The 15893-nt window shown below is 25.4% G+C and overlaps 1 protein-coding gene across 2 annotated transcripts in view; it reads right to left on the reverse strand.

Annotated features, from left to right (window-relative positions):
- LOC103579428 (semaphorin-5A) overlaps nucleotides 1-15893 on the reverse strand; it is a 76823-nt gene that overhangs the window by 60320 nt on the left and 610 nt on the right. The window contains exon 2 of one of the 2 annotated variants that reach the window (XM_008560819.3): nucleotides 15734-15878. The gene's annotated coding sequence lies outside the window, so the exon portion shown is untranslated. Of the gene's footprint in view, nucleotides 1-14594; nucleotides 15214-15733; nucleotides 15879-15893 lie in introns of those variants that run through there. The other variant, XM_053739073.1, reaches the window with a different exon arrangement.

Consider the following 15893-nt stretch of genomic DNA (forward strand, 5'->3'; position numbering starts at 1 on the left):
GGATCCTTTGTATTTAATTTTTAAAAATACAATGGGGTACTATGGACATAGTGGGGTAATATGGGCCACCAAAATTGTTTTTTCAAAAAATTATAAAATCGCAAATTAATTATTAAAAATTTATATTCAAATACTTAAATAAAAAAAAACTTGACTCATTGAAAAAAAAAAAAAATTAATTAACAATTTTCCAGTCAAACAATCTCTGATTTTATTCCCGACCTGCAATTTTATGAAAAAAATACTTTTTATAAATCCTACTGTTAAAAAAATTTTTTTTCAAAAATTCAAATTTCCCGCCGCGGAAAAATTCAATTTATTTTTATGCAAAATTTTATTTTAAAAATTTCCTAATTTATTTACCCTTCTTATGTTTCATTGCAAAATTTTATGTTTCCATTAAAAAAAAAAAAAAAAAATTATTTTTTTTATTTTCTACTCCTGCTTCTAAACCTGCACATTATTTATTTTTCTTTTTCCTATTGCGTTGATGAATATTTAAACATGTGGGTATTTACGCGTGGTGTGGCCCCAAAAAAAAAAAATATATATATATATATACATATATTCACTTCTTATATTATTATAAGTCCCCCGTAAAAAAAAGTATCGACAGCCAGAATTTTACTCGTCATGGGAGGTCTAACGGACTATCAATGTCTCTTTGACAAGCATTATAATTGTTTATTATCATTATTATGATTTATTATATATCTATATATATTTCTCTCTCTAAATATATTTTTTTTTATCTCAACTCTTTCAGACAATTCATCACTTAAATTAATTACCGTTCATTAACTTTTATATTTTTCTCATATATTTTATTGTCAAAAAAAATTTATAACTTAATACCCGGTCTTATATATTTATATTTATATATTTTGTTTGTACATAACACCAACTACTTATTCTTACATAAATTTATGGTACTTAAAAATTTGAGTAAATAACTTCTGTCGTCTATATATATATATATATATATATATATATTTTTTTTTTTTAAATATAAAACTATTTTTTTGCTTATCAGTACTCAGTGTACCGAGTTTACGAGCTGGAATAAAATGAATCATCGGTGATAAGTTGGCGACAAGCAGTCTCTCGTATGGATTAAAAGATCATTTTTCTAGAGAAATAAATAAGAAAAAGAAAAAAAAAATTAATACCTTGATATAAAAGTAAGGAGAATTTTTAATCGATAAATCATTCGGCTGTTTATTTTTTGCAATAAATATTGTTGGCAATAAATCATGTATCAATGTTTAATCTCAAGACTCGCGATTGGCTCATCTCCAAGTCATCCCGGATCTTTTTAGATTGATAGCGGATAATGTGCTTTTAACTATTACGATATGTACTATTACATTATTATTACCAACTACCAGGGATATACTTATGTTTGTGCTTATATATATTTATATATATGGGAGTTAATAACTAATGCAATTAAACGGATTCGAGAAAAATTTATTATATATTATCATGCTTGAAGTAACTGTGATATTTCCAGCAGATAAATGATAACATTTTTTTTTTTTTGTTTTTTTTTTTTAAACAAGAAATCGGAGGTAGTATCACAAAATCAATATTGTTATTATTTATATTGATATTTATCAAGACGATTGATAGTAAATTCCATGAAATATTTTTTTAGATTACACTATCGCGGAATGTATTTTTTTTTTTTTTATTAATTTTGTATTTTTTGTTATTGGGGCAGGGGTCAAATGAAAAACTCGAAATTTTGGAAAAAATGGCCGTCGAAAAAAAATTTAAGGTCCATTATTTTTAAATTATTTTAGTAAAAATAACGCCCAGTTGTAAAAAAATTTTGATATGGGGTAAAATAGAACAAAGGTTCCATTGAATTATTTAAATAAAAATTTTTGTAAACCTGAGTTCAAATTTGAAATTTGTTGTACGAAATTTTAAGTGACCCGATTTGCCCCTGAGGTCTATTTTGCCCTCAAGTAGTTAAGTTTTTTTTTTTTTAAGAAAAATTATGGAATTTTATTTTACCCTGGTACGATTAAATTACAAAAAATTTTACATAGGCCCAATTTATCCCTCCGCCTCTCCTATTTTCAAAAATAAAATTAAATAAACCGAAAAAAAATTTTTGTCAACCTGAGTTCAGATTAAAAATTTTTTCTACAAAATTTTTAGTGGCCCAAATTTCCCAATGAGGTCCATTTTGCCCCCAGTATGGTTTTTGTAGGAAAATTATGGGAGTTTATTTTACTTGTAATTTTAATTTGCAAAAAATTTAACGTAGGTCCAATTTGCCTCTCCCCTCATATTTTTATAAATAAAATGAAATGAACCAAAAATTTTTTTTTTATTTTCAAAATTAACTTATGATATTTAACGGGGCGTTAAATGACCAGTTACAAGGATTCCAAGTCCTTCATTAATTCCACCCATGAATAACCGGAAAAAAAAGTAAAAAAAACAAATTTTTTTTGTCAGCTCGAGGGGTGCACGCGATAGCTTATGACTTAAAATTAAAGTTATTCCATTCTTCATTATTATTATTATTATTCTACATATGATTTTTATTATTTTTTAAAAAAACAATTTTTTTTCCTTTGTTTCAAAAGACCTAACCCTCTACGTGCCCTCGAGACTCGTTTATAAACTCGCGTCTTTGCGGGTAGAGAAGTATAAAAAACCAAAAAGGAGTAAAAAACAAACGATAGAAAGTGCAGGTTACATTATATTAATGTAATATATATCATGTGGTATTGTCCAACGAATGTTGCTTTGAAAGAGTTTTTATATTTATTTGAGAAGAAAAACACAAAATGGGTCATGGCGGCTAAGACGCGTGGAATAAGAATATATATTTTTTTTATGTACACACGAATTTATTTTTTTAAGTCAGCTCACAATGGTGACCATTCATAAAATTATTATTTTAGTTCTTTGAGCGGAAAATATTTTTTATGGTTTAAATTTATGCTTTAGACATTTATTTAAATATTCAAATGATGAATAAATATTTTGAATATCAATGAATTATTTTTATCATCTATTGGTTTTTTTTTAATTATAATAAAAATATTTTAATACAAATTCAAATTTTAAAAAATCATCAAATTCAAATTTCAATCGATTAACCGCCCATTTGAATTTTTTAAGAAATTTTTAAAATTTGAATTTTCGCGCTTTCAAAATTCAAAATTTTGTGACTTTTAACCAAAATTTCGTCTACTAAAAGTGGAATATTTAAATATGACGACCATTAACATCAATAACAGACAACAAAAATTTGATATTTTCAAATTTCAAATTATTCTATTATAATTTTTGAACCCAATATATCATGATACTATTCGAAAGTTGAAACCCAGTTTAAACAATCTTCATAACACATTTATAATAAGATAAAGTATCAAACAAACAATCATTTGAAATTAATTATAACTAATCATCTATATATATATATACATATATATATAATGTCACGTGACCAAATAAGAGTAGCTGATAATAACAAAAATTTTAATTATAAAATATTTTATCGTGTGAAAAATAATAATTATCTATACTAGTTAAAGATAATTTATCGATGACATTATCAAAGAATCAATAAGAAAAATAATTGAACAATAATATATCAACTTATTAATTCAAACAGATAATATATAACCTACAATATGTGTTATATATATCAACCAAAATTATATACTATCAAAAGTATATATATATACATTTATAAGTACCCATACATGAATAAATATATATATATATATATATATAGGGGAGCCTGGGGCACGAAGGCCCCCTTAAGCCGGTTTTTTCTTTTTGTGGCTTTTAACCATAAAATTCATTTATTTTCCGTCGATATCGAAAGAATAAGTAGAAATTTTGCAAAAAATCGAAAAAAAAATTTGTTTTTTTTCTGGGGCACGAAGGCCTCCTCTCCAAAAAATTATCAACAAAATTTTTTTTTTTATTTTCCGTTAAGTTATGACCTTTATAATGTTTTTATGACGTTTTAGGCCAGTATGTGATGTATGAGGTAAAATAGACCATTAAAAAAAAAAAATTGTCACGAAAAAATTAACTTGACGGAAAATAAAAAAAAAAATAATTTTTTCTTTATAATTTTTTTTTCGAGTTGTCCGTTTTGCCCCTCATATCACGTATTGACTTAAAATATACTAAAAACATTATGAAGGTCATACTTTGACGGAAAATAAAAAAAAAAATTTTACCTAATTTTTGAAGAGGGCCTTTATGCCCCAGGGGGGCCTTCGTGCCCCAGGCTCCCCTATATATATATATATATATATATATATATATATAAATATATATGTAAAGGGTACAGGTGTAGTTTCCATAGGATTTATCTTGACACACTTGGTTTTATCTCGCATATATATATGTATATATATTTACGGTATCTTACATTATTTAATTACTTTACCCAATGATATCAGTTATCATTACGAATAAGTGTTGATATTTTAGTTGCGCATAAAAAATCAAAAAACATTCCAACTGATGTTTATTATTTAAGATTAAGATTCAATTTGGTTTTGCAATTATATACTAACATATATATTATCTTTCAAATCGCAAGGCCGAAAAATAGTATTTACATTTCTCATAATTATCATTTGTGATAAAAAAACGTCAAGATAAATATAAAGTGGGAATAATTAGAGCTGTAGACGTATAAACGTTTAGTTTATTGCTTGTAAATCAATGAAATTTATTATGCTTTCCTATTTTATTTTAAATTCAATGTCATGGGGAAACTAGAGAGGACAATTCAATTAACCTGCCCCGATATATATACATGTATATGTATATGTAGATGGAGATGTGGGTTATGTGTGTAAGTGTATGGGTATAAGTATAAAAGGCAAAGGATAGAGATAGAGGAAAACGTCACGAGATAGTAAAGTTATACCGGTTATCCACAGTTATGGGAATACGTCGATTGGCCTCTAAGGTCAGCACCGTGAAATCTCCGCGTAATCGAGACTTTTGGTCAAGATTGTACTTAACTTAAGATATACTCGACATTAAAATACAATGTGTTAATATACCGTACATTATATATATTTACAAGTTTTATATATTTTTAAACTAAATGAAAAAAAATTATTATATTTTTTTAATTAAAAAATTTTTTGACAATATATAATATATATATTTATCTCAAAAATATATTATCAAAATCAAAAAAATTTTCTTTATACTGAAAAACATCATTTTGTAATTGAAAATAAGTTTTTCTTAATTTTTATAAATAAAAATTTCAATTTTTTGAGATTTTTGGTCAGATCGAAATTTGTTCAAAAATTGTGTGATTATTTTTCTTTATATCAATTTTTTTTGGAAAATTTAATTCATAATATCATTTTAAATAAAGAAGCGTTTTCAAGCAAAGATAAACTTATAAATTATGATGTTGAAAATTCAAGATATAAATTAAAGTCGTTTGAAAACCGCAGGATGAAGGAGATCTTCTTTGGCTGCTTGATAAATATTATAAAAAGTATTTGAATTTTTGATAAAGCTTACGCTTAAGCTTCAATTTCCTTTTTTTAGATCTCTACGATAATTCTCCCGCGTTTTACTTAATCCTTAGAATACAGGATTTTCACGTTAACAAAATATGTTGTCTCATAAAAATTTTAATACAAAGCTCAAGCTTCTCATGAATTTTACTTCAATTTTTTTAAAAAGTTCTAAAAAGCTAGAATATCAATTTTCAAAAATTTATTTTTCTTCTTTAGTTCAAAAAAAAAATATAAAAATTCCTAAATGTAAACTCAAAATATATTTTTCATTTTGTCAGAATATTTTGAATTAAAATTACTCTTTCAAAAAAAAAAAATTCAAATTTTTGAACATAGAACTCTCATAAAATCAATCAATTTTTAAAATAATTTTGGAAATTTTTAATTTTTGAACCATTCATATATATATATATATATATATATATATATATATATATATATATATATATATATATATATATATATATATATAGATTCTGTAATAAATGATAACCGTCACTCTAAAGCTTAATTTCTTTTACCCAGAATATATTTCGAATATTACCATATCAATTACAAATCCATTAGGGGAGCCTGGGGCACGAAGGCCCCCTTAAGCCGGTTTTTTCTTTTTGTGGCTTTTAACCATAAAATTCATTTATTTTCCGTCGATATCGAAAGAATAAGTAGAAATTTTGCAAAAAATCGAAAAAAAAATTTGTTTTTTTTCTGGGGCACGAAGGCCTCCTCTCCAAAAAATTATCAACAAAATTTTTTTTTTTATTTTCCGTTAAGTTATGACCTTTATAATGTTTTTATGACGTTTTAGGCCAGTATGTGATGTATGAGGTAAAATAGACCATTAAAAAAAAAAAATTGTCACGAAAAAATTAACTTGACGGAAAATAAAAAAAAAAATAATTTTTTCTTTATAATTTTTTTTTCGAGTTGTCCGTTTTGCCCCTCATATCACGTATTGACTTAAAATATACTAAAAACATTATGAAGGTCATACTTTGACGGAAAATAAAAAAAAAAATTTTACCTAATTTTTGAAGAGGGCCTTTATGCCCCAGGGGGGCCTTCGTGCCCCAGGCTCCCCTATATTAAAAATATATCACTAATAAATATTAATTTATTTAAATCCATCCAGTTTCAACAATTGATAACTTAAATTCCCAAGTAACATAATAAATTAACTAACCGACGAAAAGATCAAAAATAAAGAAATTGAAAAATAATTTTGTAAATATATATCTTGTCTGACTTAATGGTCCGAAAAATTAAAAAATACTCTATACATTAGTAAACGCAGTTAATACGTAAACCAATAAGGATTCTGCTATTAAAACCCAGCGCACAGTGCACATATGTAAATATAGTAATAGTGTAATATATAAAACATGTATATAATAAAATGTATAATAATATTCAGTGGTTGCCTTGCCGTAGGCTAAACGAGAAAGTACAAATCCCCACTCACTCGTTATTATAGTGCCACAGGCGTTTGATGCTCTAAGAAACTACTATACTCTTCGAGAGCTAAATAACATAAAAAGACATAATATAACACGAAAAAAAAAAAAATTAAATAAAAGACCTAACCCAACTGATTTGAGTCAAGTGTTGAGTATCAGAGTGAGTACAAATGAGAGTTAAAAGTCAATGGACCAGCGTAAGAAAAATTAAACGAAAAAAAAAAAATATATATATATATATATATATATATATATATACTACTGGTTAACCAAACTATGGTGTGCATCATAAGCTTGATGTTAAGAATATTTATATATATAAATATAATATAATATATGTAAGTTGGTCTTTTTCATATATATATATATATATATATATATATATATATATATATATATATATCAGGATGTCGACGAGTCGCCAAGTTTTATCATAAAGTTGGTACGAATAATATATATATATATATATATATATATATATATATATATAAATGTGTGTGTGAGTGTGTAAAAAAAGTCGCGAGGCAGTAGGCCATCACCTTATACGGGATCCTTGCGCCCAGAAATGCCGACGTCGTATCGATGTAATCCTCATGGAGATATGAAAAAATGTATAGTCAAAAAATATGATAATAAACATAAATAAAAATAAGATTGTCAAAAGATAAAAACACTTTATGCAAAATATTTAGAATATTTTTTTAATATACTTTCATATTATAAATAGGATTTATTTTTTATTTTTCATAAATGGAAGAGTGTGGGCCAAAAAGGACTTATATGTAATACAAATTTAGGCCCAGTTTTGCCTTCAGGGACCCATTTTCCCCCACTCTTCTTTTTTATGATTGACTAGTTTCGTAAAATTTTTATAATTACATTCAAGAGAGGATTGAAAGAATTTTAGCTTAGGTCGCAGATTTAGATGCGAGAAAATATATTTAGCTGGCCATCTAGCGGTAGGGGAAGTACTGAAGAAATAAATGAAATTTACTTCATAACAGCCCGAGATCTGAATGTTATTTTTTTATAGTAAATACTTTTCATTTAAAACCGAATACTAATGGAGTCTAGATCGTAATTTGTAAAACATAACCCGAGGGTTCTAGGATCGAATCCCGCCGGCGGCGATTAGAAACTCGTTATTTTTTTTACCGTGAAAAATTATTAATTTGTTGTTATACGTCTTATATGTTAATTTATATCGTTTGATCCATTAAAAGCATAAATATTATTACAAAAAAAAAAAAAAAAAAAAAAATTGCGTAAATTATTTATTTAGTTAAATGAAGGCAATTACAAATAATTTCAAAATATTAAATTTAATCGATTCGCGTGAAACGCTCAAGTAATTGACAACATTAATTCATTTTAACTCCAAGTTGAAAAATGACTCACGAAAAAAAACTAAAAAATGGCCTAAATTAAATGAATGACATTAAAATAAAATACATATTTATATATTCCAATTTTTTTTTTCATCTTTTAATTTACTCATGTCAAAAAATAGTCTGGTGTCAAACGCGTGCTCGAACCCCAGATGCTGACCACGTGTTCCCGCTTTTATTATTTTATTATCCTCGCTATTTTTTTTCTTTTACTTTGTACTATTTTTTTTTTTTGTTTAGGGTCCATTTTCGACCCTGGCAAGCGACCTTCGAAATTTTAAACCGGAGCTGCCGGGCGTGGGTGAGCATTTAAAAACAGGTTTCATCTTTTTAAGAAGGATCATTTGAAAAAAAAATATTAAACCATAAAAAATAAGACAAAAAAAATTTATGTGTACATGTAAAAGAGATCATATAATATAAAATATATATATGAGATTCATTTGGTGTTACTTTAATCTTGTTGATAACCGGCAATCAGGCATAATAATAATAATAAAAAATGATAAATAAAATAAAAGTGCACAGGAATATTGGGGTCTTAAAAAATAACTTGATCCAAAGTTTATGAGCGTGAAAGAAACGTCAACCAAAATGGCTAAGAATAAAAATAAATTAACGCACGTTTCTCTCAAACGTTAAATTAATCGCGTATCTGTCGTAATGTAATGCAATGAAATTCCTCATGATAAATATATGTATATATGTTACTATAAAACTGTGGACTGTAGCTGTGGTGTGCATTTAAATAAATATATTAAAATATGAGCCCACCCCTGTCATATAATCTGCGGTGTGGTATGAAAATATGTTTACTTAAACATCTTATCAAAAGTGTTATTTTAAATTATATAATTAAATAACAATAAAATTTTTTATTTAAATATAAATAACTTCATATTAATATTGAGGTCAAAATATGTAATGAAATTTTTTATTTTTGATCATTTAAATTTTAATTAAACTCGATATTTATTATTCGTATTTTTTTTGATTGCAGTTTTCAAAATTTTTAGTGATATTTTATTTTTTTTCTAAAATGAAATCAGCCATTTATTAAAGTACGGGGCAAAATGGACAAAAAATTCCCTCCCTCAATTTCAAATGTAAATTTTTTTTTAAATTCTAATTTTTTTGGTGTGAAATTTTCGATTTTTTGTCGCAGAATTTTCCAAAATTTTAGTGACATTTTATTTTATTATTTTTTTTTTTTTTTCTAAAATGTGATGTCATTTTTTAATATATGGGGCATAATGGACCACAAATTCACTTCCTTAGTTTTAAATGTAAATTTTTTTTAAAATTCTAATTTTTTTGGTGTGAAATTTTTGATTTTTTGTCGCAGAATTTTCAAAAATTAGTGACATTTTTCAAAATTTTTTTTTCTAAAATAATTTTTTTTTAATTGTAAGAGGGGTTTGTAAAATTTTGTATAAATTAAAAATTGGGCAAAATGGGTCACCCCCCTCCCCCCCACCCTTAGAATTTTGAAATGTAAATTTTTTTTAGAATAATTTTGATTTTGTTTTCTCTAAAAAAATTTAAGATAAATAGTTTTTTATAAAGTTTCTAATTACCTGGTCCGTAGATCAATCATTTAAATGACTTTAACATTTTAAAAATATTAATTTACTAATTTACATGTAACGTGAAGAGTTAAACTGCGATAGTGATCTTAGTCATTGAAAATTATAATAAATAATAATTATATTTAGTATAATACCATATATCTAAACTAATCTATTCTAGTATTCATAAATATAAAAAATATATATATATTGTAATAATTACAGTTGTCACCGCAGGGAGTGAAAAGATTATTCAAATGTAATACTATACTTTGAAACTTTCCATATATATAGATATACATGTATATTTATTTCATTTTTCCATTTGATGTAAAACCTCTCTACATGGAAAGCATAAAAATGAAAAGACGGAAGTTAAAAATTCTTTAGCCGATTAGATCACCTGATCATTGAATTTTAAAAATAAAAATCGAAAGTAACGAAATCGTCAGAATTCTTTGTAAAGAAAAAAAGACACACAAAGTAGTGTAAAAAGTATGTAAAATAAAGTTAATTTAAGGTACTTTCAAAAACGTGACAGTACATAAAGTACTTAATATGTTCGACCTATTCTATCATCACCAATTTTCTCAGAAGATCGTTATTGTAATTTAAAGTCCGACCGATTACGAATAATAGAATGGATTTTATGAAGATCGGTCTTTACAACTCTGCAACACACAACTTAAATTTAAACTTTTAAAGTTAAATAGCAAAACAGCCATATTCTAAACTCGATGTGGAATAGAATAAAGAACAGCTGCAATTTATAGGCACGAGCCGCTTATTCTTCTTATGTATGGCAAAATAAAACATGTATGTATGTAGAAATTGATGTGAAATTATGTGAAACTAGATGTTTTGTTAGAGTATTGAAAATATATCATGGATACGATGCTTCTGCAAAAATAATCATGTATGTGTGTGTGTGTGGGTGTGTGTGTGCATAGATTTACAAAATAGTTTGGGGTTGAAAAGTGAACAATAAACTCCAGGGGGCTATGAAAAGAACGATTGAACGAAAAAAAAAATATATATATTTAGATATATAGGATCTACTTTTTAGTTCTCCAAAAAAAAGTCTATAGATTTCTACATAAAAGTAGTCCATTGGCGTCGAATAAATATTATTATTATTATTATTATTATTATTATTATTATTATTATTATTATTATTATTATTATTATTATTATTATTATTATTATTATTATTATTATTATTATTATTATTATTATTATTACTATTATTATTGCTATTATTATTATTACTATTATTATTATTATTATTATTATTATTATTATTATTATTATTATTATTATTATTATTATTATTACTATTATTATTATTGCTATTATTATTATTACTATTATTATTATTATTATTATTATTATTATTATTATTATTATACTGTAAAAAAAAGTGTGGAGTGAATACGGTTTGAATTTGGAGTGGATTTGAAGTCAGTATGTAAACGCAGATTAAAATAAAATCCATATGTGATTTGCAGAAAAAAAAACTCCCTATTACTACATACATGAAGTGATTTTTTTTTAAACTTCGGAACATTGAGTAACGAAGTTAATTTGGAATTTAATGAAGTTCATATTAATTCTTTATTTTTTACAGTTTATTATTATTATTATTATTATTTTAATTATTATTATTTATATGAAACGGTAGAATTGTATTTTTATGATACGATATTTAAACGGTTTAATTGACCAACTTCTTGTAGACATTATATTAATGTGAATATATATAACACACGTGTGACGTGATATATATAACGTAATGTTTAATGTGATATACATATATATTTTTTTATCATTAAATTTGTTATTCAGCTGAATCAGGTGTGGTTATCACGATAAGCTGTTTGAGGTCATAAATCAACTAATTTATTAATTTCAACCTGTTGAATAAAACAAACAATCCAATTACTAATTTTTCAAAAATAAAATAATAGTACGTAAAGTAACTAGCATGTAATTCGGTAACTGTAAGCTGAACTTTGTTCTACAGAAATAAATTTTACGCCATTGTACGGAAACTTGAGTCAACCTTATGTAAATACTCAAGTTCCCGTATACTAACTGACTAAATAAAAGATATATAAACATGTCGTCTAACAGTCTAACTCGTCAAATCATTTAAAAAAAAAGGAAAAATAAAAAATAATAGTCGACTATAACTATCACCATTTGTCGATCTGTACTAATAATTAACACCTGATTACTAACTCAAAAAATCCCATCTGTCAAAACAATTTTTTTTTTTCTTAAAGAAGTTTACAGTCAATTTTGTTCAAGATTTTTTTTAAACCTCTATACTTTAGCAATAGACGTTTTCATTTTTTTAACATACAATCGTGGAATAATTTTTCATTTTATGTACATGCGCAACAAGAGTGCGACCGTTCATCGACGAATTTGAAAAAGAAAAAAGTCCAAAAACTTTAAAAAATTGTAAGTGGAATTCCAAGTAATTATGGAATTTATTTTTACCGAAATTAACTTCGTCACAGAGTTCCGGAGTTAAAAAAAACTGACTCCACATACAGAGTAAATAAGGAGTTTATTTTTTCAAGGAGTGATTTTTACTCCGAGGGTATTAAAGAATAAATAGTTATCCGTTCTGTATTTACTCCGGATTTGATTCGGGTTCACTCCCATATTCTTTTACAGTATATATATATTTAATTATTTATAATAATAATAATAAATATATCAGACTATAGAGTAAAAAAAAATAAATAAAAATAGTTGACGGAATAGAAGAAAAAATCGCGAAAGAAGATCTGGTATCATAGAATCGTGATCGCTGGTTAACTCTGGGAGTCTCAAACTCTTTCATCTTATATACATATACATATATATCTAGTACCACTAATACAAGTACAATCCTGGACGAAGATCTTCGGACACGCCATAATAAATAATTCATGTCTTTTCGTGGTGACCGAACGAAGCAGAACAAAACAAAATAAAAAATTAAACTAAACCATACGAATGAAGACTCGAGATATAGAATGGGAGAAAGACAAAGAGACAAGACATTTAAATAAAAAATAATAAAGTTTAAAAAAAAAAAATAAAATAAAAATCTACAGACTCTTATCCTTTCGTGCTGCATTTCGACGAATCTTCCCTTTTGTAAAATAACCGCTAAAACTCTCGCCTTTTTGATTATTCATACGGTTATAAATAAAAATTTAAGAAAAATAAATAATTATAATAAATGATGGAGATAAAAAAGTTTATTTGAATCCTATGAATGACACGCTTGACTGAACGTACGCTTTCAATTTCCTCTAAGATATCAGAAAGTAAGAATGTCTATAAAATATATATATAAATATATGTGTTTGTGTTTGTAGTTTGTTAATTATTATGGATTGGTTATAATGTTAATGTATACGAGAGATGTTTATTAGCAAGTATACGATAGTGTTATAGACATCCGTTCTCATTGACTGTTGTCGTATGTTAAATGAAACTAGATTTTATATTATGACATTTATATGATATATATTTATGGATACATCGCGTTATCTGGAAAATAAACAACTTAGATTTTACGTTTTTGACGTAAATTCAAGTCAACTGAATCCAAATCATCTCAAATTTGACTTTTTGATGTCAATTTAAGTCAACTGAGTCAAAATTACCTCAAATTTGGCTTTTTTGATGTCAACTTAAATTAACTGAGTCAAAATCACCTCAAATTTGACTTTTTTGATGTCAATTTTAGTCAATTGAGTCAAAATCACCTCAAATTTGATTTTTTTGATGTCAATTGAGTCAAAATCACCTCAAATTTGACTTTTTTGATGTCAATTTGAGACGGCTGAGTGAAATTTGACTTGTTGACGTAAATTTAAGTCAAATTTGACTTCTTTTTTAACTGAAGTAATTTTTTTGACCCAAATAAACAAAAATATAGCCGCGATTTTTTAAAATATTTTGTTTTAAAAAAAAATCAAAAAATTGTTAGACGTCAGCTAATTTTGGGATCGTTACTAAAAGTAAGTGGTTAGCCAGATAAAAGTCAAAAATGAATGAAAATACGTTTGATTTTGACTAACCACCTACTTAATATCCATTTAAGTCAAAAAAGTCAAATATGACAGTTTTCAAAATTTGTTATTTAAAAAAAAATTATTACAAAATTTCTAAATATAGTGCAAATGCAACATAGTAGTAATTTTCAGTTGAAAACTGAAGAAAAAAAAGTGACAGCTCAAAATTTTGGAATCGATCAAAAAAATGTTTAATTATTTTTCTATAGTGCAAAAATTTGTATTTATAAATATTTTTAAACGCGAAACAATAAAAATCAAAATATTTAAAAACTGCCATTGAATAATTCAACGTCAATAAAAAACGCATGTAGATTAATTTCTTGCTCAACAGCATACATTACCGTTAATAAACATAACAATAAAATAAGACATGTAATAAAAAATTTGTATCAATCGCAACCAATTTATAATAATTGGCTGCGTAATAAAAAATGTCATCTCTCAGTTAAATTTCAAAATACCGAAATTGGAGCTTAAATAAAAAAATGAAAATTAACTCCAATTAAATATACCAATAATTAATAATTAAATGACTTGATAATTAATAATTAAGACTTACATTGTTATAAATTATTATTGAGCCTTCATTTGAAAAATATAATCACAATACACATAATTAAATACTCAGCAAACTCAAGTATTCGCGTTTGATAGATGCCGATATTGGGTCGACGATCGATTATCTAATAAAAGTATGTTCCATATTTATTTATCGGCAAACAATATAAAAATATATACATATATGTTTACACATATGAGTCTACTGCACACAAATAAAACAAATTTTTAAAAATTCACATAAAAAAAACTAAAAAATCCACAATCCACTAAAATGTATCATAAACTAATCGACCAGTATATAAATATATATATCTATGTATATTTATATTTATAAATATATTCACTGGTTAAAAAATGGAGTAAGGGTTTGTTTGTTTATATTTTCCCGCGGGTTTTTAAAAGACGCACGAGAGTAATAAACGCACGAGATTTAAATATATATAGACATATATATATAAATGTTACGTATACATATTACGTAGCAGTGTTGTGTACCGTAGTTAGGTACTGACTGAACGTAAAATCGTGATCGAACGTAACACAACTCGTGGTGTAGTCTGATACAACAACGCTCAACTCAAACTTCCTACTCTCCAGTCTCGTATCCACGAGTTAACTTGATATTGAGTTGAGTTCTTCGGCTTTACATTGGTTTGTAGAGTGGGTAACCCTGTAAGTATCTCCCGCCATACAAGTATACTATCCATAGTATAGTATACTTAAATATATGTTTACTGTATAGTACTATATACATGTATGTATATAAACATACTCATACTATACATATATATATATATATATATATATATATATATATGTATCTCACAATATTAATTTTTTTTACCTATGAATTTTTATTGAACTTTTAAATTATAAATTTTCTTTTCTTTTATTTCTTATTGTCAGTTTGACTTTTCTTTTTTTAAATTTTTTTAAAAAAGTTATTAGACGTCAGTTTATTTTTTTTTAAATTTAATTTAAATGACTTTTGGCGGCAAATTTTTTTTTCAAATTTTTGACGTAAATGACATATATAATTAATAGTAAAAAGTTAAATATGCCATTTAAAGTAAGAAATAATTTCTTAATTTTTTAAATATCATAAATAATTGTTGAATAAAAAAATTAAAAACTCACATTTTGCTGCTTGTTGACGACTTCATTGGACTTAAACTCACAAGCGTAGTTGACACAATCAAATAAACACTAACAATAAACTCCACTGATGTAAATTATTAACACTGACATTACTTACAAAACGAAACACTACATTCATGAACCGCTATTTTTTAATTAA

This window comes from Microplitis demolitor, chromosome 5 (assembly GCF_026212275.2).
Source record: "Microplitis demolitor isolate Queensland-Clemson2020A chromosome 5, iyMicDemo2.1a, whole genome shotgun sequence".
NCBI lineage: Eukaryota > Metazoa > Arthropoda > Insecta > Hymenoptera > Braconidae > Microplitis > Microplitis demolitor.